We start from the raw sequence: 27,574 nt of genomic DNA on the forward strand, positions 1-27,574 counted from the left end.
GAGCAGAAAGCGAGCGAGTGCACAGTCTGTGTTAACTGAGAGCATAGTAACTTCATCAGCCGTTTGTATAGGAACATCCCAAGCTACCACAACACAGGTTGGGGGAGGGGTTGAGCACCTGCCCGAGCGGATCACATTGCCCCAAAGAGGAGAGACGAGACTTTTTACCCTCCCCCAGACACCCACCAGTTCGGAGCGCACTTGCTACTCTGGTGCTGGGAGCTGCCGAAGCTGTGCAGGGCTAAGCTGTGCGATCTCTCCCTCGTCGTTGTGAAAGGTCCATGATGCGTCTGACATAACGTTTCGTCGTGTAGCAACGGGTGAGCGACGCGATTCGCCGAGTGTCAGTGCTCTGCCCTCAACGTCATCACGTTGTGATGCGAGGGCGGGGCAGACACTCATGGGCAAACAGCGATCTACACAACTACAGCTTCCGGCTTCATTAGAACGTTGGAGGTGCGTTTTATATAGAGAGATTATTATTATTATTATTACATTTGTACCCCGTGCTTTCCCACACATGGCAGGCTCAATGCGGCTTACATAGTAACAATATAAAGAATTATAATTTGTAAGAAGAATATACAGTTTGTAGTGAACACAGAATAAATGGGGCTAACGGACATATTCTATAACTATGCATCCTAATTTTGGAACTTCCATGAAATGCCCATAACCACACCCCTTTTTGCCTACATACATTAGACGTTTGGTGCACTTCATTACAGAATACACTTAGCAAGTTGTGCGTGTAATTTCTAATTAGTGCCAATTAGTGCTCATTATTGCTTGATAAGTACTGTTATCAACGCTGATTAGCTTGTTAAATTATGCACATTGTTCTAGAATCCACTTGGATTTTAGCACAGATCTATAGGCGCACTATATAGAATCTGGGGGATAGTATGCAAATGCAAGGGGGTATTCACATGGGTGGAACATGGGAGGGGATGGGTGGTGCTGCAAAATGCTGTAAGTTACATGCAACTTTGCTGCATTTAGGTCCCTGCAGCTATGCCAGGGTCTGGCAGGGCTTTTTTTGAGGGGGTACTTGGGGGTACTGAGTACCGGCACCTTTTCCATTGTCTGCTAAAATTGACCCATGGTCCCCACTGCAGATGAACAGCATAGGAAAACATCTAAAGAATAGGATTTGAAAATACTGATTTGGATGTTTTTGTAAGAAAAACATCCAAATGCTGCTTTATGCCACATTTTAGATGTTTTTCTCTTTCTAACATGAGCCCCATATTATCCCTTTGTACAAATAATATACCATGGTATCAGCCAAATGTGTATTACCATCGTGTAGTCTAAGTAAACAACAGAGTTAAAGAATATGTTCTATCGCATAAAAATAACTCACAGGTAAACTAGCAGCGAAGAGATGGCCACTCCAGAGCATTCCCTTGAGCCTGATTATAGAATTCAGTAGTTCCTTAGCGTCAGCAGCAGATGAATCCAGAGACTTGTAGGTTGCAACCATCTACCAGCAGGTGGAGATAGAGAGCACTGAACTGCACTGTCTTATAGGATGGGATGCACCTTGTTCAGTCAGTATTCTCTATCTCCAGAAGGCGGATGTATTGTCTCCCACTAGTTCCTGGTTTTATCTGATGGTGGCTCCTGTTCTGGGTCTCTCAGTTCAGTAGAGCTTTGGGGTGTGCGGCTGAGAAAAATTGCACTGGCTCCCATTAAAAGAACAAATTGCGTTTAAAGTTTGCACCCTGGTCCACAAAATCGTTCATGGGAAAGCCCCGACCTACATGTCAGACCTTATAGACTTACCTACTAGGAATGCAAAAAGATCAGCATGCACATTCCTCAACCTCCACTACCCCAACTGTAAAGGACTAAAATATAAATCCACATACGCAACTATGGAACGCATTACCGAAGGCCATAAAAACAATGCAAGACCTAATTATCTTCCGAAGGTTACTGAAAACTGATCTGTTCAAGAAGGCATTCCAATAACATTCGCCCTCAATACTAAATAATAAGACTGCACATGAAATAGAAACACCAAAGTCCTATCAATGGACTGATTAACCTCTCTGATATAAATAAACAAGCACCACCTTTTTATAGTTGATGACCTAATTTATGTTACAATTCCAATCTATCACTCAAGAACCAATATACAATACTATAACGTATTCTTCTTTTCCATGTATGTATGCACCTTAATGCAATGCCTTTGTAATTCTGTTACCTGGAAATGGCAACCGCCATTACGGCAAATGTAAGCCACATTGAGCCTGTAAATTGATGGGAAAATGTGGGATACATAAGTAAGTACATAACTATATAAGTAATGCCACACTGGGAAAAGACCAAGGATCCATTGAGCCCAGCATCCTGTCCACGATAGCGGCCAATCCAGGCCAAGGGCCCCTGGCAAGCTTCCCAAACGTACAAACATTCTATACATGTTATTCCCGGAATTGTGGATTTTTCCAAAGTCCATTTAGTAGCGGTTTATGGACTTGTCCTTTAGGAAACTGTCTAACCCCCTTTTAAACTCTGCCAAGCTAACCGCCTTCACCATGTTCTCCGGCAACGAATTCCAGAGTATAATTACGCATTGGGTGAAGAAAAATTTTCTCCAATTTGTTTTAAATTTACTACACTGTAGTTTCATCGCATGCCCCCTAGTCCTAGTATTTTTGGAAAGCGTGAACAGACGCTTCACATCCACCTGTTCCATTATTTTATATACCTCTATCATGTCTCCCCTCAGCCGTCTCTTCTCCCAGCTGAAAAGCCCTAGCCTCCTTAGTCTTTCTTCATAGGGATACAAATGCTACAAAATAAATAAAATAAATAAATACTACCGTCTGTCAGGACAGAATGAACAGACAGATGAAGAAATGTTTACAGAAATTAGATGGCAAATTGGGCCACACTATAATAATGGCTGCTTTAGTGATGAAGGCAAAAAAAAAGGGCCTTTTGTAATCATCGAGAATGGTTGTTAACACCCATCCTGTTAGACTATCAATGAAATGAAATGCTTTGATGTACCCATGCATACCTCCTACCCACCCCCACCTTGCTAGACTGTCAGTGAAGTGCTTTGAAGCTTCACTTATATATTCTATCAACTAACAAATTTGCTTATTTCCAATCTGACGAAGAAGGGCAACCTTCGAAAGCTAATCAAGAAATGTATTAAGTTATGTCAGATAAAAAAGGTATCATCTTATTTTCTTTTCCATGTTTTATTTTGTTTGATTTCTATTGATAACCTTTAAGAGTGGACTAACACGGCTACCACACCTCTCTACTTAACTCCACGAAGAAAACGTGAAGAAAACAAGGAGGTTCTGACATTTGTGACTAAGTATAATACCCACACAAATAACCTGGTAAAAGCAATCAAAAAGCACATACCGATGCTCACTGTTTATCCTTGCTTTCAAGACTTGAGGATTCTTTTCGCTTTTCATAGAAATAACAATTTGAAAGATATGTTATGTACAGCAGAAGTTTGGAATCAAGAAATAAGGACACTAAAAGGCCAGGGTTATCATAGATCCTTTGGTTCCTGCTCGACATGTTTAGTGATGTGGGTCTCTAGTCAATTTATAGATGTGCATACTGGTAAAATACATCCCCTGACAGCTCAGACCACCTGTACGGCAGAAAAAGTTATATATTTGTTGATGTGTCTATGCAAACGGGCTTTCGATTATGCCGATTTGGGTGACCCTGGGAGAAGGATGCCCGTCTTCCGATTTGTGTCGAAAGATGGACGCCCTTCTCTTTCGAAAATAAGCCTGATAATCTGTTAGGTTAGAATTGTCATAAATCCAGGATTAGCTAAAAATTCATTTATTTTATTATTTGTTTACTTATTTATTGTGATTTATTAACCGCCTTTATGATGAGATTCACCCAAGGTGGTGTATAGCAGGTACTGTTTAACATAAAACTTACAATTTTGTTAACAGCATAACAATAGTGAAATATCCAAGATAAACTAAATATAATAAATGAGGTAAACTTGAAAACACTAAATTTAAACATAATAAAAGAACTACTATGAAACTGTGTCAAAAATATACATATTTAACAGCATTGGAATTCAAATACCACAGATATAATACAATGTTAGCATAATTCTAATGATACACCTAATACGCATGCATTAGAACATTCAACTAACATAGATATGATGCTAAAGATTTTCTGCAATATAGCTTACCATATAGCGGAGGGACCAAGATACGTGGTACAGAGTCTGTTTGAATAATTTGATGGTTAGCTAAACTCAAGGCAAGATTTTTTGTACAGTTAAGCAAGAGATAAGGAGCTGATCTAAGTTACAGTCCCTGCTTGAACTGGGTAAGTTGACAGCTATGTTGAAATCCTACCTGGAAGCTTCACTCTCTCCTGCCAGGTGTAGCCCTCAACACAGTGGCTTACACATACAGTCTGCAGGCTAGATATTGTTTCTTTCTAGGGCAGTGTCACCAGATGGGTTTGTTTTGTATATACCATGACAGACATGAACCATACTCCTGAGCCAGGGTGTGTTGGAGATGATCTCAAACTCTCAAATATCTTACTAACATTTGCCTTCTCATTCAAAGCATTTCACATTACGGTATTTGCGTCAGAACAGTTCAGCAACTGTTATTCATGCTTTTTTCTGTTGCTTGAACTATTGAAGAGTGCTTTATTTTTGGATACAAAAGAAACAATAGTCCAGACTGCAACAGACACACAACACAGCCACTAGAATTTTAATGGGGCTGAAGCTGCATGACTATAGTGCTTCCCGTGGCTTCAGAATTCAATTTAGAAATTTGTTAGTATAGAGTGGCCTTTTTCACTTGAAAGAATTCTTGCCTTTACATGTCCCAGGGCAGTCCTTGCAGTCCTCCCAAGATAGCCTCCGGTTTCTGCAATTAAATACACTAAGATGTTTTTCTCTGCAGTGCTTGCACAAGGGGCATGTTGGGGGTGGTATTTAGGCATTCCAAAAACTTGGACATTTTTCTGCCATAATGGAACAAAGCAAAAATGTCCATGGCTAAAAGTTAAATGTTTTTGCTAGACCTGTTTCAATCATGCCTAAGTTACAAAAAAGTGCCCTAAATGAGCAGATGACTACTGGAGGAATAAAGGAATGACTCTGCCTTACTCCCCCAGAGATCATTGACCTCCTCGCACCCCCAAAGCAGGACTGCCGAGAGACTTTACTGGGCCCAGGGCAGGGTCGCTGAGCCCCAGGATTGTCACTGCTGCTGCCCCCCCCCCCCCCCCCCCCCAGGATCGCTGTTGCTACCGTCGATCGGAACTTCAAATACCTTGGCTGGCAGGGAGCCAGAGGCCCCATCAGCAGAAGAGGTCTTCCTCCAGCACTGCTCTTTCCTCTGCCTCATTGCCTGCCCCTGCGGCTGCTTTTTCTCTCATGTCACACACTCGCAGTTTCAAAACCAAGCATGCGCGGCCTGAGGAGAAAAGTAGCCACTTGGCAGGCAATGCAGCAGAGTAAAGAGCAGTGCTGGAGGAAGATCTCTTTTGCTGGTGGGGTCTGGGGAAGACCCCCGGCAGCCAAACCAGAGGTCCTGCTGTGTCTACTCCTCCGGGTCCTCCCCAGCCTCCAAGGGAGACCCACTGCCAGAGTTTTCTCTCTCCTGCTCCTATCGGGACGTGATCACCCGGGTCCCATCAGGAGCAGGAGAGGAGAGAGAGAGAGACCTCAGGGCCCAGCCCCCCTTGGAGGCCTAGGCCAGGGGAATTTTGCCCTCCTCAGTCCCCCCTCCCCTTGGCGGCCCTGACCCAAAGATGTGAAAGAACAGTACATACCATCCTCTATGATGGCTTGAGATGTCATGGCCAGTCCTATTAGAGCAGCCAGCAGGCCCTTAGAGTAGCCTAGTGGTCGGTGCAGTGGATTGTAGAGAAGGGACCCAAGCCCACATTACACTCTAACTGGTACAGTTGTGATGAAACATGTAAGCACAGTATAGAGAGAAATGCATCTTTATATTTTTCTGGTCTACATGCAAGGTGTTTGTGTTACAATATGTAGCAATCTAGATTGTTCAGTTTTTCCAACAGATGTATTGATGCTGTAGGATTCATGGTAATATCTAGGTACTGCTTTTTTGTAGGTAAGGACCTTCTTTGGAAGTTAGTGCTGGCATGATAGATTTGTTCTAGGTCCTGAGTGACATGTCGTGGGATTTTTTTTTTAATTTGCAGAATTTCGTTTTATATCACATTATGCCCGATATGGAGAGGAATTATGTTGCTGTTGCTGTTACTGTGTTGGTGTGTCCTAGGGACTGGTATAATATTTGCAATGCTGCCTTTTCATATGAGTCTTTTTTCAATAAAACCATACTTTATACATTGGACGCCTTGGGTCTACTTCTTGAAGAGCCTGGTTCTGTTCCCACCCCTGTACCTAGTACTGTTCTTCCGTGGGACACTGCTGTTCTCGTCCACTCTCTGGTGGTTTTGCTTCTCCTTTTCATATGATCCATGCTATGACTGGTTGCAGGGGGTTTGGCTACTTTGAGGGTGTGGCTGTTTTAGGGCAGAGCCCATTCACCCTGACCCCTAAGGTTATTAAAATAAGTTCCCTGCCTCTGTTATACTGTTGCATTTAAAATATATGTTTTGAAATGTTTTTAACTATGGTTAAAAATATGATTTGACAAATATGGGAAGTTTTTATGAGCAATGATTGATTTGATGTAAGGTATGCTGTATTTCTGGTTTTCCAGTAAATCAGCAGCCACTGAACATGTGGATTGAAGACCATATCGCAGTCCTGCAAATTTCTTCAGTGGAGGCTGACTGCAAGTGGGCTACTGACATAGCCATGACTCTGACATTGTGAGCCTTGACATGAACCTCAAGTGTCAGCCCAGCCTGGGTAAAAGTGAATGAAATGCAACCTGTCAGCCAAATGGAGAGTGTGCATTTCCCAATGGCAATCGGGATCAAAAGAAACAAAAAGCTGAGTGAACTGTCAGTAGGGCCTAGTCCACTCCAACTAAAAGGCCAATGCTTGCTTGCAGCCCAAGGTGTGGAGTGCGCTTTCACCAGGATGGGCATGCGGCTTAGGAAAGAATGTTGGGAGAGCGATCGACTAGTTCAGATGGAACTCTGACACAACTTTAGGCAGGAACTTAGGGTGCATTCGGAGAACTACTCTGTTATGATGAAATTTAGTGTAAGGTGGCCCCACACTGGCCTATGACATGGAGCGGACCAGATCCCACAGACAGCCTGACCAACGTTTTATTTCTTTTGATCCCAACAGGATGGGGGTTGCCATCAGGAAATGCACCATCTCTAACTGGCTGACAGATTGCATTTCCTTCACTGATGCCCAGGCTGGACTGACCCTGGAGGGTCATGTCATGGCTCACAATGTCAGAGCTATGGCTGTGTCGGTAGCCCACTTGCGGTCAGCCTTCATTGAATAAATTTTCAAGGCTGCGATATGGTCTTCAGCCCACACATTCACATCTTATTACTGCCTTGAGCAGGATACCTGACAGCGCTGCGTAACCCTAGTAGCGCTATAGAAATGCTAAGTAGTAGTAGTAATATGACAGTCGGTTCAGGCAGACAGTGTTGCAGAATCTGTAGCAGGTATTCTCTGAGGACCGCAGTCCTTATATTCTCATACTTCCCCTTGCAGTTGTCTCCTATTTTTTAATTTTAATTTTTATTGTTTTGCTGTAGTATATAACTGAGTTCACCATGTTCTCACGGCAGGCGGGAAGGCACTCATGCATGCACAGTAGAGCGTGTCTCACGCTCCACAAAGCTCTACTTATGCTTGGCATAAGTCCCAGACTGGGCAATGAGGTCGGCATCAACCACTTGCGAGAATATAAGGCCTGTTGTCCTCAGAGAATACTTGCTACAGGAAGATGCATTAAGTGCGTGCTAGCACTTAACACAGCTTAGTAAAAGGGTCCCTACATTACTTAGGTATGTTACTTGTATATTTCATGTGATCTCATTTGCACTAGTTGTCAAAACATCCCAAATCTGAATAGCAAATGTAACCATTTTCAGAAAAGTAAAAGTGTATCTGGGTTCTTTTTCCCGAAAATACCATTTGTAACAAGGTTTTGTGCTCTGTGCGTTTATCTTTTTAGGCTATTTTTGGAAAAAAACACACAAGTGAAAAGCGTAGAAAATCAAGGCATTGGGATGTAAGAGGGGCAAGCATTTTTAACAGACTGGTCCCCCAGACATCTTAGAACAGCAATGTGGAGCACTGCTGAGGATTTCATATAAATGCTCCCAGGTACACATCTCACCATTGTTACCTTGTCTGCTGAACCCTTTAAAACCCACCTAAACCCACTACCCCAACTGGACACCACTACAATAGCCCTTATGGGTAAAGGGGGCACCCATACAGTATGTGGGTATGGGTTTCTGGTGAGTTTTGGAGGGCTCACAGTTTCCAACACAAGTGTAACAGGTAGAGGGAGGTATGGGCCTGGGTCCACCTGTCTAATGAACCTGGCTATAATATCTGAGGCTGCAATAGACGCTGGTGAGTAGTACTACTTTTATTCACATTTTGGGGGGATGGAGGGGGTCAGTAACCACTGGAAGAGCAAGGAGGTCATCCTTGAATTCCTCTGGTGGTCATCTGGTCATTTAGGGCACATTTTTGTGTCTTATTCATTAGAAAAACAGGTCTAGACTAAAACGTAGAAGTTTTCACCCTAGAAGTTTTGGTTTTGTTCCATTATGGCTGTAAAATGTCCAAGTGTTAGGTACACCCTAAGCTTGCCCTAATCCTGCCTTCGAAACGCCCCCTCCTTCGAAATGCCCCATCTTGTGATTTGGATGCACTGCAGATGAAATGCATAGATAGACATCGTCAAAACAGGTTTAGAAAATATCAATTTGGACGTTTTGAGAAGAAATCTGTCCAAATGGTGCTTTATGACACTTTTTGGATGTATTTTTTCCTTTCGAAAATGAGCTCCTTAGTCTTGTTATTTCACTTTTTTTAAATTAAAGATTTTATAACATTACATTCAAATAATGGAACAGGTAATTATCAGAAAACAATCACAAGGCAGACAGAACAATTCCATAAAGAAGAATAAATAAGAACTTATAGCCCATATCATGGGGAAGAATAGACCTAAAAAATAAATAGCAAAATATAAAGAAAGGTTTTAAGGATAACTCCTTATCAATACGACAGCTATCTAATTATAAACTCATTTCTGCCCTTATTCATTGTCTCAATGCATCATTATGCTCTGCCAAAAATGTCTCAAGATGTTGAGAATCAGAGAAAATATTTTTTTTTCCCTGAAAGGTAATCAAACATTTACAGGGAAATCTTAGAAAAAAAAAAGTCCCACCCAATTTCAGCACAGAAGATTTCATAGAAACAGAGAAAAATGTAGGCAGGTCACATGGCCTATCCAGTCTGCCCATCCATGCCGTCTACTCTCCCTTTGAGATCCTTTGTACTTGTCCCAACCTCTCTTGAATTCAGACATTGTTTTCATCTCCACCACTTCCACTGGGAGGCCGTTCCACAAATTCACCACCCTTTCCATAAAAAAGTATTTCCTCAGGTTACTTCTGAGTCTATCCCCTTTAACCTTCAACCTATGCCCCAGTGGTATAGCCAGAAGGCAATTTTTGGGTGGACCAACAGGTTGGATGGGTGGGCACTAGAGTTGCCAACTTTTTTGAAAGAGAAAAAACAGCAGCCTGATGCACCCATGCTCTGTCCCTACCCCACTCCATACTCGACCTCTACCTCACTCTCCATAACTTCAATGAGGGTTGCAGTGCAGACTTCAGTGGCTGCAGGCCAATTGAGAGCTAAGGGAAGCACAATAGACTGCACTCTTCAGCCCCATTGAGCCATGGTCCTCCAACACACATATGGTGTTGAAGCCAAACACATTCTGCATCCAGAGAACCTCCTGGCCCTCCACCAACAATGGATACAGAGCACAGCAAGGACATTTTCCCATAAAACTCATCATACAAAGAAATTTTGGTTTCTAGTGTAATCTCAATAACAGACAAATTATAAATTAATTTTTAAAAAATCTTTAAAACAAAACTCACTCAGAACCTAGAGCAAATATACCATGCCAACACTAACTTTCAAAAACAAGGATCCTACCTATGAAAAGGAATATTATTTAAGGCACTTTAACAGGAAAGCTGAACAAGCCAAATTACTACAGAATGCTACATAGAAACTTCATGCTAACAGAATACCTCAGTCACACACAGAGAACACAAATGCCAATTACAGAATATGTGACTACAAACTCTACAAATATAAATTAAACAGAAACCCCAAGAAACCAGACCTTGCATGTAGTACAACACCAGAGAAACAAGAAAGAAAGGCATTTCCTCCTGTGCAAAATATAAATATAGCACATGCCAGGGATGGTGTTAGGGGTTGCAACTAGGGCAATTGTGCTTGGTTCCCTGGCCAGAGAAAGCCCACCTGCTGGAAGCTGAAGGCACAGCCTGGTAATGGACTTTGGAGTCTTTTCCTAGATTTATGTCCTAGACCCCAGCCATGTTTAACATCAACTCTGTCAAGATATACATTCCAAATCCAACATATTATATTTACAACATTGAAAATAAAATAATTTTTTGTACCTTTTAGTTGTCTGGTCATGTTATTTTTCAAATCATATTGGTTCCAGTCTCTGGTTTCTGCTTCCCTCTGTCTTATCTTAACTCACTTGCCAGGCTTTCCTGTCTATTTGACATTTCTTCTTTCTCCATGTCCATCATCCATCTCCCATCTCTGTTTTCCTATATTTCCTTGTCCAGTATCTCCCCTGTGTTCATATCCCCTCATCCATCATCATTCCTCTGTGCACCTATGCACCCCCTGTCCAGCATATCCCTTCTATGTTCCTATTCTCCCCCTTGTCTGGTATCTCCCCACCTCTATGCCCATATACCCCCCTCTCCAGTGTCCAGCATTGTATCTCTATTCCATATCTCCCTTCCCCCCTTGTGAGGCATTGCCCCTCTGTGCCCATATGCCATCCCCATACAGCATCTCACATTTTTGTCCCTGTCCCCATGCTTCCACCTAATACCCATAATCTCCCTTCTGTATCTGTACACCTCCCTATGTCCTCTTTCTCCCTCCTCCACACCAATGTGTCCCTCTCCTCTCTGATCCCATCCCAACCAGCTTCTCTTCCTCTCTCTTTCTTTCCCCTTATGCATCTGACTCTTTCTCCTACTGTGGGTTCAGCATTTGATCCCCTCTTCCTTTATCCCCTTGTCCAGCATCTCTCTCCCTTCCCTCTAACCCCTCCCATAGGTCCAGCACCTTTCTTCCTTTGCTCCAGCCATCCTTGCAGGTCCACATCTCTCTCCTTTCCCTTCAGCCATCCCCTGCATATCCAGCACCTCTCCTCCAGTCCCTCCCCTACATGTTCAGCACCTCTCTCCCTTTCATCCAGCCCCCCTTCATGTCCAGCACCTCTCCCCTTCAATTCAATCCTCTGCATATCCAGCACAGCTCCCCTTTCCCTCCAACACCCCCTGCATATCCAGCACCTCTCTCCTTCCCTCCAACCCCCCTGCAAATCCAGCACCTCCCTCCTCCCCTCTAACCTCCCTCCTGCAAGTCCAGTACCTCTCTCCCTTCCCTTCCCTCCAACCCCCTGCCCCTCGCAAGTCCAGCACCTTTCTCTTCCCTTCAGGCCCCTCCCCAGGCCAGCACATCTTCCTTACCCCCCCCTCCCAAGTCCAGCACCTCTCCCTTCCCTTCAGCCCACTCCCCTTGCATGACCAGCACCCCACTGTCTTCCTCACCCCTCCGTAAGTCCAGCACCTCTCCCTTCCCTTCAGCCCCCTCCCTTTGCAGGAACAGCACCCCATTGTCTTCCTCACCCTCTCCCATCCCCGTCACAGTACTTGCATTTAACGCTATTGGCGCTGCCACTCACAGACGCAGCGTCCTGCTCCTGCACCTCACATTCCTACCTCCGCGGCAGCGCTTGCACTTTGCTATCGGCGCTGCCTGACAGCAAGTCACAGAGGCGGCGCTGATGTCCTGCTCTGGGGTCTTCCCTCTCCCACATCCTGCCCTGCGTAAACAGGAAGTTGCAACAGCAAGGCATAGGGAAGGCCCCGGAGTGTTTGTGAGTTGCTGTCAAGCAGCGCCAATAGCAAAGTGCAAGTACTGCCGCAGGGGTGGGAGACTTAGAGGTACAGGAGCAGGATGCTGCATCTGTGAGGTGCTGCCACTGGCAGCGCCGACAGCATTAAATGCAAGCGCTGCGGCGGGGGTGGGAGAGGGTGAAGATTGGAAGACACGGAGGTGTTGGGACTCTGCTTCTGGGTGGGCCTGGACCCATCCAGGCCCACCCGTAGCTATGCCCCTGCTGTGCCCCCCTCATTCCAGAGCTTCTTTTCAGTTGAAAGAGACATGCCTCCTGTGCATTTATGCTATGTAGGTATTTAAATGTCACTATCATATCTCCCCCCTCCCACCTTTCTTCCAAGTATACATATTGAGATCTTTAAGTCTGTCCCCATACGCTTTATGATGATGATCACTGATCATTTTATTAGCTGCCTTCTGGACCGACTTCATCCTGTTATATATTTTTGAAGGTGTGGTCTCCACCCTTATACAGGGGCATCATCGCTTCATATTTCTTACTGGCTATTCTTCTCCCTATGCACCAAAGCATCTTTTTAGCTTTTGTCGTCACCTTTTCTACCTGTTTAGCATCCTTAAGATTATCACATATGGGAGGAAGTGTCGTCAACACCATTGATGGCAGCCTGGGACTGATGCTCCATGGGGGTTGCATATATTTAGAGCTTTATCTCCTCTCTGCACCCATCTCTTCTTCGATTTTTCACACTGGGAGGCTTGTAAATAAGATGGCATCACGCTGAAAATTGGAATCAGCAAAATTTGCTTTGCCTCAGCGAGAAAAAGGCAGCAGTAAAGCTTGTATGGCTGACTCTGGCACTTCCAAGATGGCACTGGCAGATTTGGAGGCAGATGGAGAATCAGCCTCAGTGCTGGATACAGCGGTGGGAGTAGTACATGGCCGAAATATCAAGAAATGGATGCTGAACTTGAAAGTGGATTTTAAATTGGTATGGCAAGACCTTGAAGGGACATTGGAGGGTATCAAAAGAGAAATTGGGGTTCTATTGAACAAGCAGGAAGAGTTGGAGGAGTGAGTTGCACAATGTGAAGAGAAGGTGGAAGATATACAAGCCTACTACGACTCCCAGAGCACTGACACAAAAGTACTGGAATGCATTACCTACAGACCTGAAAGCAATCAAAGAAACATCTATCTTCCGAAAATCTCTGAAAACATTCTTCTTCAACAAGGCCTACAATGAGAATCTATAACCTCACTAAGTCCACTCAACTAGGAACACACACCTTCCATAATTACCCTAACAACTCTCTTCCTTCCTCCCTCACCCCTTCCTTAATCGCTACACATTACTAACTGTATCCGATATCCTGTTATGACAATGTTATCAAATCTATGTAAGCCACATTGAGCCTGCAAATAGGTGGGGGAATGTGGGATACAAATGCAATAAATAATAATAATAAATAATACTTTGCGATTGTGTAGAGGACCTTGAAAATAGGGCTCGCAGACACAATCTATAGTTTTAGGGCATGCCAAAAGAGACTGTGTATGCACATAGCACTGTGATGGTGCAGGACATTATTAAATATCTTCTACATTCTGCTGAGCCCGAGACATGGGAGAGCACAGAAATCAAAATTGATAGGGTGCACAGGTCACTGTGCTCCAAGTGAGAAAATATGCCATGTGATACAGTGGTGTACTTTTCTAAGTTTCCTCTAAATGAAAAGATATTGAGGGTTGAGCAGGACACAGAGTCCAATCCAGTAGAAGGATTTCTTAACAGAAATCTTTCAAGATATATTTGCTATCAGGCTGAGGAGACTGCGTGACTTTTCAGGAGTGACAAAGTTGTTGTGTAAGGCTAATATTAAATATAAATGGGGCTTCCCTTTTAGCCTGATTTTTTACAGTTAATGGTATTACTAAGCAAACCCAAACCCTGGAGGACATATGGTGGGCACTACAACAACTTCAAGTAGAAAATATACTGGATGGGGTGATGGCCTTATCACAAAAGCAGGGGTCTAGCTAAAACCAATATACTTATAGGCACTATCATTCTTTAAAGCCTTAATTCCCCTTTAAAGAGGGACCTTATGTTCAAAGAATGCAAACGGTTAAGTTTGGGAATTGTACTTCTCCAGGAAACTCATTTAAAACAATGGGGAAAAATTGCTTCTGCTCAGACTTTCCTCACATATTCTTTAGCTCATCAAAGGATGGGAATAAAAAGAGGGGGATGGCTATCTTGATTCATCGCCACCTAGCTTTCCAGGTTGATAATCTGTATATGGATGAAGAGGGTAGATTTTTGCTTATTAATGGCACTTTACATGGGAAGGTTATCACTCTGATTAATATCTGTGGACCCAATGATAGTCACAATACCTTTTGAAGACACAGAACCTTTTGGAGGACAGAGAGTGGAACCATTTTGGCACAGGCACATGGCCACATACTAATGGCAGGGGACTTTAATTTTGTCCCTAATCCTAAGGTAGACACTCAACCTGGTAATTGGGCTTTGAATGATGGTCTGGAGAAGGCCTTTCATAAATTGGCCAGGGATCTGAAGCTTACTGATATATGGAGAACTTTAAACCCTAATACTCAGGGAGTGGACATTTTATTTTTGTCATCTCAGTTAGTCTTTTAGACTTTTATATCTATTTACACGGTGTTATTGAATATAGGCCACAAGGGTGGAGGAGGTTTTGGAGGGCACGGGGTAGCTGGGGAAGGGGGGGAGGGAATATACCAGTTGTGTATAGTTCTGCCTGTGTAGTTTTTGCCTATTTGTATGTTTTTGTTCTCTTTCTAATAAAAAATGTACAAGTTAAAAAACAAATTATCACATACGATGATACCCAAGTCCCACTCCTCTTTTGTGCACAAAAGTTCATAACTCCCTAAACTGTACTGTTCCCTCAAGCTTTTGAAAACCAAACGCATGACCGTGCATTTTTGGGCATTACATTTAAGCTGCCTAATTCTAGACCATTCCTTTAACTTCACTAAGTCCTTCCTCATGATATCCACACCATCAGCCTTCCTGGATATCTGAATAACCCTAGAAATGTCCAGAAATATTTGTATAGTTATACCACAAAACAGCATTTCTATTTTTTTTTAAGTATGACTTTAAAACTATATTCTTATCCTTTTCATTCAGAAATGTCACCAAAAAGTTGCTCTTGTGGGAATACTGTCAGTTAAATCTACACTATTAGATGGGACTAATTCTTCAACCTCCCCTTCTAACAAATTTTGTGAGACTCTTTTAGAAGGAGCATAGAAACATTTAACTAAAGGTAACTAATTTTAATTTTATTTTAATTATTATAATGTACTTTTTTGTATTGTTTTTGAGCATTACAGATTGCTCAAAATTCAGCAGCACAGTTACTAACTGGAGTTTCGCGTGTATGACATATCTCTTCTTCTCTTATCAAGTTGCACTGGCTGCTGTTTTTTTGGCATACCCAATTTAAAATTCTTTCTTTGGTATATTGTGCATTAAATGATTCCATACTGTTACCTGTTTCTTCCACCTTAAGAATATACTGACCTCAAAGATCTTTAAGGTCAATGGACAAGTTAATTTTAGAAATCCCTATGTATAAACAAGTGAGATTAGAAGAATATCAATCTGTTTTTTATGTGGTGGGGCCAAAACTCTGGCACACTCTACTAGAAAGTTGCTAATTTTGTAGCCTTCTAGAAGCTCATGAAAGCCCATCTGTTCCAACAATTCCAGGGTTGGGTACCAAATTGAGGAAGAATTTATTAGCAGCATGGGCCTTATAATGAGATCTAGAAGAGTTCTTTTTTTATTTGTTTGATAATGTGTATTGTTACTTTTGTTATTGTGAAATTATTTTGGGGCCCTTTTATAAAGTGGCGGTAAGCCCAACGCAGGTTTACTGCATGATAATCTGGAGCTACTGCTGGCCCAAAGCAGCTGCTGACAGTAGTTCCAGCCTCAACGTGCACCATTTCCCACATTGGGGAAACTAGAGCTGTCATTTTTAGTGCAGTGCTAACCTGGCAGTAAACAGGCTGCACCGCACACTACCCGGTTACTGTCAGGTTAGCGCAGGAGCCCTTACTGCCAGCTTGGTAAGAGCAACATTACCAAATGGCCATGGATATTTTCAGCCTTTTTTTACCCGCTGTGGTAAAAAGGGCCGCAGCACTAGCGCAGGGCCCTTTTTACCACAGCATGGTTAAAGGACCCCTTAGTGCACATTAAATGCTAAAAAGCCCATAGGTATAAAATGGGCTTCTTAGAGGCTGATATTCAGACTATAGCAGAAGGCACCAAGCCAGAATATTCAATGCCTTGCCATTTCCGGTGACCAGCATTGACTATTAGGTTTGTTTTGGGCCGGTTTAAAGATAACTGGGTAAGTCGATGTTCAGACATAGCCAGTTATCTTCAAACCGGCCAAAGATATTCAACTATTTGACGTGGCCAAATATGGCCGCTAAACCCGGGGATATTCAGCGGGGTATACCCGGTTATCCCCCATTGAGCACTATTTAACCAGTCAGCAGCCATTCTGACCGGTTAAATAGTGTTGAATATCGGGTTGTTAACATTTAGCAAGCGCTAATTCTTTAGTGTGTACTAAGCTTTAGTAAAAAGACCCCTTTGTCATCATGTTGCTGATTTTATGCATGTTTTAGTGTAACCTACGTAGAAGTTTTGGATAGATGGGATATAAAATTTTATAAATAAATACAAAAGCTAAGGTAAAGATCACCCAGAAGTAGGGGAAACGACAGTTATCTGTTCCTCTTGTCTGTTCTAATTCATTCCTCTTATCATGGGTCTAAATAAGGTCTCTTTTTCTGGAAGGGCAAGGAGAGGGGAGAAGAGATGCTGCATCACATGTTGTAAATGCCAGGATTTTTTTTTTTTTACAATTGTAACACCACAAATTGCTTCTAATCTACATCACAGGGTACATTTTCCAATAACTATGAAACTAAACTCATAATAAGAAAGGCAATTTCTATAAAATACTTTATCCTCAATTATATTCCTCACCAACAAGATAATTAAAGCCTCATTCCCACAGCCATGCACCTTCATTCCTTTGTAAACCACTTAGATTTAGGCTTTCCTGGAAGGGTGTTATATCAGAAGTTGTTAAATAAATAGATGCTCCAGCATTCTTAGGAAAATTTTCCAGATGTGAAGGATTTCTAAATATTTATCTAGTATCTTCAATACTGACTAGGCACTTGCAAGGACACTGAGAAAAACTGCTCCCAGCTCTAAAGCACAAGGCTTCAGAATGAGGAATGCCTTTAGTATGTTCCTGAGGGGCATAGTTATCAATGTGGGCTGCCATTAAGACCTGTTATTTTATCCCTGTTTTAGCATAAATCCCATTTTATACACTGAGACCTGGTTACTTATAATTAAGGTTAATAGAAGAATAATGTGTCTTAACAGTAACTCACAATGATAGCTTACCCCTTGAATCACATAAGGAAACACATTAGTTTGTTGAACAATACATTCTTCTTTGCAAAAAAAAAAAACTGATCTCTTTTGGTCCTCTGTTTGAAAGGGCACAACAAGAGTTGCATGAGTCTCTGTATTATCCTGAGGTGATTTCAATCATGCTGGAACATCCAAAATAGGTGGAGTAACAATAGACTCAAAAGCCCCATCATCTGCAGCCACTTGCCTAACTCCTCTAGAAACATAATATATATTTGGAAAAAATGTGGGAGAGAGGAGATATGGTTTTGATGTTTAAATATCACCGTGGTAAGACTTTCATTTAGACATTTAGAATCTACTTTTTTTTGGATCTAAAATAAGAATATTCCCTGATATGGCTAGAGAGACCCAAAAAAGACGTAGTGCTTTTTTAGCACTACGTCAGAGGACTCTGGCACTTGGAGCAAACTATATGTTAAAATTTCCTTGTATATGCAGAGTATTATATCAAGCCAAATCATTTCAGTTTTTTGATCCTAAACAGTTAGAGGAGTTTTTAGTTTCAAAAGAGGATGTGAATGTAGTAGTAGGATTACCAGACCATACTGTATGATATGCTTAGGGAAGGTTTACTTGGTAACAGCAACCCCACTGTAAAAACTTTGTCCTTTTTTTTTTTTCCTGTTCTCTTCTTGGATCCTATTACTTTATATTTCAGGTCGAAAGTAAAGTGTAAACATTTCAATTGTAATAGATATTAGAGATATTGTAAATTTTCTCATATTGTAATCTTCTCTTGTGAGGTGTTAAATTTGGATGAAAATTATAAATAAAATATCTAAAAAAAAAATACCGTGGCATAAATGCATAGGATGCGAGTCTCTGTCAATTGAAAGGAAGCTCTGGAATGAGGAGACATAGGATGAAGGTGAAAGGGGACAGACTCAGGAGTAACTTGAAGAAATACTTCTTCATGGAAAGGGTGGTGAATTTATTCAACGGCCTCCTGCTGTATAGCTGCCTCTCGGATGTGTGTGTGTGTTATTGTGTGCCGAATGCTCGAGCACAAGTGTTAATGTGTGCTGTACAGATGGCCGCAAAATGGAGGGGCATAATTGAACGCGATCGCTCATCTCTATGGGCGTCTATGTCCGAGAACGGGTATGTGAAGGGGCGGGACAGACCGTATTTTTGAAAAAAATGGGCGCCCATCTTTTTTTCGATAATACGGTTTTTGCCAGGCAAATGCATCGGATTTGTGCGGATTTAAGCTGGGCGGTTTCGTTTTTCAGCGATAATGGAAACTGAAGGCGCCTAGCTAAAAAACGAACAAATCCAAGGCATTTGGTCGTGGCAGGGGCCAGGATTCTTAGTGCACTGGTCCCCCTCACATGCCAGGACACCAACCGGGCACCCTAGGGGGGCACTTGTAACAATTAAAAAAAAAAGTAAAATACCTCCCAAGTCCATAGCTCCCTTACCTTGGGTACTGAACCCCTCAATTCCCCCCCCGCCAAACCCACTGCCCACAACTGTACACCATTACCATAGCCCTTATGGCTGAAGGGGGGCACCTAGAAATGTCAAGTAGTAGTAGATGTGGGTACAGTGGGTTTTGGGGGCAGTTTGGAGGGCTCCCATTTACAAGTGTAACAGGTAGGGGGGGATGGGCCTGGGTCCACCTGGCTGACGTCCACTGCACCCACTTACAACTGCTCCAGGGACCTGCATACTGCTGTGCTGGAGCTGGGTATGGCATTTGAGGCTGGCATACAGGCTGGAAAAAAAAGTTGTTAAAGTTCTTTTTTTTTTTGGTGGGCAGGAGTTAGTGACCACTGGGGGAGTCAGGGGTGGTCATCCCCGATTCCCTCCGTTGGTCATCTGGTCATTTAGGGCACTTTTTTGGGACTTGTTCGTGGAAAAAAAAGGGCCCAATAAAGTGACCTAAATTTGCGCTAAAAATGCCTTTCTTTTTTTGATTATCGGCCGAGGGCGCCCCTCTCTCCTCGGCCGATAAACACGCCCCAGTCCCGCCTTCACCACGCCTCCGACATGCCCCCGTCAACTTTGCCCGTTTCTGCGACAGATTGCAGTTGAAGACGCTCAAAATCGGCTTTCGATTATACCGATTTGGGCGCCTTTGCGAGGTGGGCGCCCATCTCCTGATTTGGGTCGAAATATGGGCGCCCATCACTTTCAAAAATAAGGCCGATAGTAAGCAACAAACATATGTGCATGTCTGAACAAAACTGAAAGTGAAAGCACACATATTTAGGTGCAGAAGAACAGGCATCGATATGTGCTGACACTTCCGTTTTTATCTGGCTATGCGCACAAGAGCTGTGTTTATGTAAACAGGAACATAAATAAACTGTACCCTTGTAGCTGCAACTCCTCTAGTGAAAATATAAAAATGAGTATTTGCTGCAGCTTATCTCCCAGATTCTGTATTGTGTGACTTGAGTTACACGCTTATTTCAGGTTGTATTCTGTAGTGCATGCACAACATAATTATCTTAACAAGCCAATCAGTGCTGATAATTGCCAGTTAACAGGCAATTATTGACATGAATTGACTTTAATTTAAATTTAAATGCACAACTTGCTAAGTGTATTCTACAAAGTGATGCGTGTAAATTCTAATGTGCGCTGCCAAAAAGGGGGCATGACCATGGGTGGATCATGAGCGGTACTAAAATTTATATGCTGTTATAGAATACACTCCCTCCATGCCTAACTTAGTCGCCGGCATTTACGACAATTTTTACTTGATGTAAATTACTACTACTAGATTTAGTCGTGTGGACGGGCCCTAAGCGTATTCTATAAACTGCACCTAAAGTTAGGCACGGTTTATAAAATATGCCTAGGCGTAATGTTTTTGGGCCTGAATTTTTACAGCACCGTATATAGAGTATTCGAGGTGCGGTCGCACTAAAGTCAAACTAAGGACCCCTTTTACCAAGATAAGGCAAAAGGGGGCTGGCGTCGGCATGTGTTTTACATGCGCACTGAGGACCCCTTTACCGCAGCTGGTAAAAGGGAAGTGTTGCCTTCCTGCAGGAAATGGCCGTGTGGCAAGTAAAGCATTTGCCACGCGGTCATTTCAGGGGAGAGCCCATACCGCCTCCCATGCCCGATTACCGCCGGGTACACTCTGGTGCTACAAAAATAAATACATTTTTGTAGCACCGGAAATGATGGTGCGCTAGAGGTGGAAAGTACCGCCGGACTGCTGCAGTAGCCCGGCAGTACTTCCTGTATAGCGATCAGTAAACCTGCATTGGACTTACCGCCGCTTAGTAAAAGGAACCCTAAAAGTGTCCTTTTAGTTCCAAAGTATTGCTCAAACTGGGTTGGAACAAACTGAACATAGAACACATGATGTACAATATGGCACTTATTTTAGAAGCAGTAGTCACCTTGTAGATGAACATAAGCTGGAATTTATAGATGAAGTTATCAACTTGGACCACTGTTAAGCTGTGTTATATTACTGTTAACCCCAGTTATTAGTTTCTATGTCTCATTACATAAAATAGGACTTATGCTAAAACAGCATAAGTTATTGGTAAAAATAATATGTCTTAATAGTAGCCCACATTGATAAGTTAGATGTTTATACCACTACTACTACTACTAATCATTTCTATAGTACTACTAGACATATGCAGCGCTGTATACATTATATGAAGGTGCTTTCTCTGTCCCTAGAGGGCTCACAATCTAAGTATTTTTGTACCTGGGGCAATGGAGGGTTAAATGACTTGCTCAAGGTCACAAGGAGCTGCTTTGGGAATTGAATCCAGGTTGCCAGGATCAAAGCCTGCTGCACAAACCATTAGGCCACTCCTCCCTTCCTTTATACTGTATAAATGTCTTAAGCCCAATGTTTAGAAGCTGGGATAAGCACATCTAAAATTAAAGCATATACATATTGCAAGGGGCTTGGGCCAGGCGTGTTTTAAGTGGGATTAAGGCAGTCTAAAAATATTAATATGTATTCATATTTCTACATCCAAAAAGATCAACTTCAGGATTTACACCTGCTACCCAGGTTTTCTAGTTTACAAAAAGGTGCTCATTTTGTGAGCATTCACTAGAGGGATTAGGGGAGGCCTCCTCCATAACCTCCCAGTCAGTGGCGTACCAAGGGCAGGGCGGTGAGGGCAGCCCACCTCGGGCGCAGATCATACGGGGGTGCCTCCATGTGTATCTCCCCCTCTCCCAATTGGTGGAGTGCTGTCATGGACGTTTCACTCCCCCCCCCACCCTACGACTTGTGCTGTGCTGCCATGGGTGTCCCCATCCCCTCGATTGCTGCGGTATTGCACTCTCTCCTTTCTTCACCCCCCCCCCCCCACCCACTACAGGCCTTTAAACTTCCAGGCCTCTGGAAGCATCAGTGATTTAAGCTCTGCCTTTGGCCATCCCCAGAAACCTTCTCTGTACAGCGTCCCACCTAAGTGGGATGCTGTACAGAGAAGGCTTCCGGGGCAGGTCAAAGGCAGCACTTACATCTTTGATGCTGCTGGTTGGCTTGGAAGCCTGCAGAGCAGGGTGGGGGTGGAGAGATGAGGGAATGTGATGCCAGACCACAGGGAAAGGGAAAGGGAAGGGGGGGGGGGCGTGGAGAGAGGATGATGCAATGCCAGACTGAAGGAGAAAGGGGTGGAGAGAGGAGGGAGAGCGATGCCAGACCACAAGGAAAGGGAAAGGGGAAAGGGGGGTGGAGAGAGGAGGGAAAGCGATGCCAGACCACAGGGAAAGGAAAGGGAGAGAGGAAGGGAATGGGAGAGAGATGCCACACCACAGGGGAAGGGGAAAGGGGGGTAGAGAGAGGAGGGAGAGTGATGCCAGACCAAAGAGGAAGGAGGAAGCGAGAGCCAGGAAGAAGAGTTGAGGAAGGTGTGTGGGGAGGGGGGTGGAAGCTGGACTCACCAGGGGGGAGGAGTGTGGAGATAAAGGTGGGATGCATGACTGTGAAAAAGCTGGGTCTGGTGAGGGGGAGAACAAGATGCAGTACAATGAGGCAGGGGAGAGAAAAGGGAGAAATGCTGGACATGGGGTGGGAGTTCAGGAGAAAGAAGGCGGAGCAACATGGGAACAGAGGGGGGAGGGATGGGGACACAGAGGGCAGATGCTGAACATGGGGGAAATAGGGACAGGGACACCGAGGGGAGATTATGGACAGGAGAGATAGGGAGCCAGAGGGAATGATAGTGGACATGAAGAGAGAAAAAAAATCAAATAGAAAGGAGATACTGGAAAACAGAAGATGGATATGGATACGGATATGGATGGGGCCTTATTTCTGTTTGTTAATTTGTAAAGTAGCGGTTGGTATTTGACAATTTTTTTTCAAATTTACATGTGCTATCTTTATATTTATACTAGTAAAAAAGGCCCGTTTCTGACGCAAATGAAATGGGCGCTAGCAAGGTTTTCCTCAGAGTGTGTACGTTTGAGAGAGAGTGAATGTGCGAGTGTGTGTGTGTGACAGAGAGAGAGTGAGACTGGGTGCGAGTGTGTCTGTGTGAGAATGAGAGTGTGTTTGCCAGGGGCCCTCCCTCCTCCCCCTCCCCTCTCTCCACCCTCCCCTCTCCCCTCTCTCCCCCCTCCCCTCTCCCCCTCCCCTCTCTTCCCCCGCCCTCCCCTCTCCCCTCCCTCCGAGTTTCAGGGTCATCCCCTCCTTATGATGCCAAAACCCAGTACAGGGTTGAATGGGCTGGAGGCGGTGTCCCGGTGGTGCGTTGGCGGCAGGAGGGAGGAGGTTTAGGCAATTCTTTGCTTTTTAGTGGGTTGGCCAAGCATGGGGTTATCGGCGGGTAATAGTAGGCTAGCATGAGGGCAGGCTCCGCTGGGTATGGGCGGTTCCTGACAGTCAGGCGGCGCGTGTTATTTTGTGGAGGATGGGCCGGCCCGGTTCTACGGAGACGCTTGTTGCGTGTATTTCCGTGGGGTCGCCCTCTGCCGCCATCCCCACACATTTGTGAAATCTCCGCTGCCGTTCCTGAAGGGCTGTGTTTGAAGAAGTGGAATTGTGTCTACAGATAGGCCCCCTGCCTACGAAGTTTTTAAGTCAGTCATCTTCACTCCTTCACTTACCTGTTTGGGTCAGGAGGGCGACTAATTCGGGAGGCATGGGAGGGAGGCTGTTGAGCGCGTGGGGGGGGGGGGTAGCGTTGTTGGCGAGCTGGGAAGGTGTGTCGTGTCTGTCAGTGTTCCGTCCTCGACGTCATGACGTTGTGATGCGAGGGCGGGGCAGAGAGACATGGTGAGTCGGATGGCTTCACCATTACGAACCCTTCACTGAAGCCACGGAGTCAGCTTCAGAACGTTGAGGGTGCGTTTTATTATAGTAGATTTTGCATAGTACTAGGAGACATGCATCACTCTTTTTGTGGTGTTGCATTGTATGCAGAATCTGGCTTCTTGGGAGTTCAGTTTAATTTAGAAACCCAAATAGTAGATGTTAGAAAATCTCCTTCCTTAAACTGGATAACTTGGCAGCTATGAAAACAGCATGTTACACCATTATTTTACTGCAAGAAAATGGTAAACTAAGTATAGTGGAATTCCTGCAAATGTGTGGTGATGTCAAAATAATATCTAATAACAAGTCTTGCTCCTGTATTCTGTATCAATTATAATACTCTCAGAGAGGCATATGGTAAATCTCTGTAAACTGAATTAAAATAATCCAGACACACCCATAAAACTGTAAAGAAACTGGACCTTGGCAAACAATAGCTCAGCTTCTACAGAAGACATGACTTTAAAGATGCAACACACACTACTGTACCTCATTGTTAAGAAAATATCCAACAGAAAACCAAAACTCCTTAGCTCCTCTGAAATCTTTCAGTCCGTCTTCAGTGAAGACATCTTATATATGATGGGAAACACCCAGAATTCTAGTTTAGAGACATTAAGAGCTGATTCTGCTTAAGCCAGCAACATTTTATCCAAATAGTACTCAAATAGGTTGTTTTCTCCTGTGACTCCAATATAGGAACAATCAACTGTCTGTTGTTAACATATAATCAATAATAAATATTCAGATCTTTCAGTAAACAACAAAGTGGAGATATATATATATGTTGAACAGCAGGTGCAAACATACAAAGAAAAAAAATATTCCCAGGATCTTTCTTCCTTTTGGTATGAGAAGCACTAGGAATGGTGTTACACCAGTTAGGCTAGAATGTACATGGCCATTTAAAAGGATGCACCTTCCAGACCCTCCAGGAATATCCAAAACACATGGCTTGAAGCTTCTGGACTACCCTGGCTAAATCTCTCCAGACTTCTTACTGGAAAGCACTTGCTAAAACAAAAAAAATCTCCAGGACCTCTATCGTCCATACTCCCACCAAAATTTCTCTTTATGCTCTCTTAGGCCAAGCTAGCGTGGGGCATGAACAGTCAGCGCCCTTCTGCTGCCTGGAAGAAGCACAAACCCTGAGCCCTCCTGGGCTCTCACGGAAGCCTCAGACAAGACCTCTCTCCCTGCTTTTAATTATGGCATATTGTCCATTTGCTAATGATTAAACTAAATGATTATGATATTGCATGGATCTCTCCCCATGCATGATCAGGAACATTTTCTGGTAAAGTTTCCATATACTACTTCAGTGATACACTCAGTGAGCTGCTGTTACCAGAGATCAACATTCCACACAAATAAGTTTGCTTTATCATATGACGTTTTGTCAGTCTCTGCCAGGTCCTACCCCCTACTACTACTACTTAACATTTCTAAAGCGCTACCAGGCAGCGCTGTACAATTTAACACAGAGAACAGTCCCTGCTCAAAGGAGCCCCTCTGATGTACATTTCCTGTTTTTGTGGGGGCAGGACCCGGCAAAGACTGGCAGTGTGCTTAAATGGAGACTCAGGAATGTGCCGCTTTTTGTTAATGTTGACACTGGATCCAACAGGAAGCTATGAAAGGTTTAAGAGGAGGGGCAGAAAGGGGAGGGGACAAGTAGGGGAGAATAGTTGACAGGAAGCAGAAGGGGAGAATAGAAAGGGGTAGAAATGCTGGACCAGAAATGGGAAGCAGAAACGAAGAGAGGTGAAGATGCTGGTCTGGAAGGGGAAGGGGAAAGAAGAGAGTGGTAGAGATGCTGGACCAGAAGTAGAGAAGAGAAAGAAAGAGAGGTAGAGATACTGGACTGGAAGAGGAGGAGAGAGGTGGAGATGCTACTTGGGTGGCTTAGAGCATGCAAGCTCCTATTGCTGGGATCTATATTGCTAAGTCATTGGCTGGAAGGCCCCCCTCTAATAGGAAAAGGTCACAGGCTAGGGAGGATCGAAACCAGAGGCATGATCTCAGTACTGTGCTCCTGTTTTATAGACAGAGGAGGTCTTCTGCTGCCACCAGTTCTTCCCACTGATCATAACAGATGCTCCCATATTTTCCTAATTTTTGTTAGCTTCTGTCCTTTTCTGGAAAAGGTCAGAAGGTTCCCTGAATGCAGTAGACCAATGCTTCTCAACCCAATCCTCAGGCACACCCAGCCAGTCAGGTTTTCAGGATATCCAAAATGAATATGCACGAGATAAATTTACATGCACTGCCTCCTTGTTGAGCAAATCTCTCTCATGCATATTAATTGTGGATATCCTGACAACCTGACTGGCTTGATGTTCCCGAGAACTGGGTTGAGAGGCACTGCACTAGACTCTGCCTGCCTACCACTGAGGTTTGATCCCATTGGCTAAAGGGATCTGAGCAGACATCACTAACTGCCAGATTCTCAGTTGCCCTATATATGTAAAAAATTAGATTGAGGATCAGACTCCTAGTAGTTTTATTGCATCAGTGGAGGAAATGCATGCATATCTCTCTTATTAATATTCATTGTAAGTATCCTGAAAACCTGATTGGCTGGGGTTCCTCCAGGACCAGGTTTGTGAACCACTGATCTACACCCCATCCTCTAAGTCTTTGAAGCTCCACTAAGGACTTTTTACTGGTCTTTTTTTTTTCTGTCTCCCTTCCTGTCATGTACTGAGAGGAAGGGGCACAACTTCTATGCCTAAAGCAAGAAAGAAAGGCAGAGTGCCATTACGGTGTGTGCTATGGTGTTTTTTTTTAATTATTATTATTTTTTAATATATCAGCATATATATTTAATGTCATGGTAATTTGCCTCCCATTACTGCATCTAGAATAAAAGTTTTTTTCAGTGCAGGCATTAGCATGCTGTATAATAAAGCTCATTATTTCTAATACACAGCTTATTAAATCAGCCACTCTCTCCTAAAAGCAGGCTTCCTTTTTATACATAGTCCTGCCATCTACTGGCAGGAACAGGAAATGTCTCCTTACCAACTATGTCTTTATAGGGCACAGTACACTCTGTACAAATTACTACATGAATTGTATTCTGAGAATACAAACTTAATTTCTGGGTTATCCCCTCCTTGCAGTTAAATGTAAAAGCATTTTATTTTAAACCAATGGAGACACACACTTAAAACAGCATCTAGGCAAGTAGAGCAGACACAGAACTCTCCATATGGTTTCTGCACCTGACACAGACCGTATTTGCCTCTTGCAGCATATCTCCTCTCTTCCTTCCCAATCACATTAATTGATTTGATTTGCTTACTTTATTTATTTTTTGTCTATTAGATTGTAAGCTCTTTGAGCAGGGACTGTCTTTCTTCTATGTTTGTGCAGCGCTGCGTATGCCTTGTAGCGCTATAGAAATGCTAAATAGTAGTAGTAGTAGTAGTAGTAGTGCTTATGCTTTCACCCACAGAGTGATACATAGTTTAAGGATATGCAGGGGCTGCCCGCAAGGGATGCAGAGAAATCTGGGACCATGTACAGAGACTTATTGTGGGGTCTCATTTGTATAAGTCAGCAAAGGATGAAATGTAGGCTAGAAAAGTGGGGCCATATGTGAAAAACACAGTTGCTCAATAGTAGGGCTGGTTTGAGTAT

At 43.4% G+C, this 27,574-nt stretch overlaps 2 long non-coding RNA genes across 2 annotated transcripts; both read right to left on the reverse strand.

Moving 5' to 3' along the window:
• Positions 1-5,100: 5,100 nt before the first annotated feature.
• LOC115463610 lies at positions 5,101-26,661 on the reverse strand. Its single transcript, XR_003941041.1, has 4 exons — positions 26,650-26,661; positions 26,254-26,257; positions 24,849-24,858; positions 5,101-5,174 (listed from the first exon to the last, which is right to left on the reverse strand). It is a non-coding gene; the product is annotated as an uncharacterized LOC115463610 (long non-coding RNA).
• On the reverse strand, positions 9,578-15,368 carry LOC115463611. Its single transcript, XR_003941042.1, has 3 exons — positions 15,304-15,368; positions 15,062-15,064; positions 9,578-9,588 (listed from the first exon to the last, which is right to left on the reverse strand). It is a non-coding gene; the product is annotated as an uncharacterized LOC115463611 (long non-coding RNA).
• Positions 26,662-27,574: the final 913 nt, after the last annotated feature.

Source organism: Microcaecilia unicolor, chromosome 2 (assembly GCF_901765095.1).
Source record: "Microcaecilia unicolor chromosome 2, aMicUni1.1, whole genome shotgun sequence".
Lineage (NCBI taxonomy): Eukaryota > Metazoa > Chordata > Amphibia > Gymnophiona > Siphonopidae > Microcaecilia > Microcaecilia unicolor.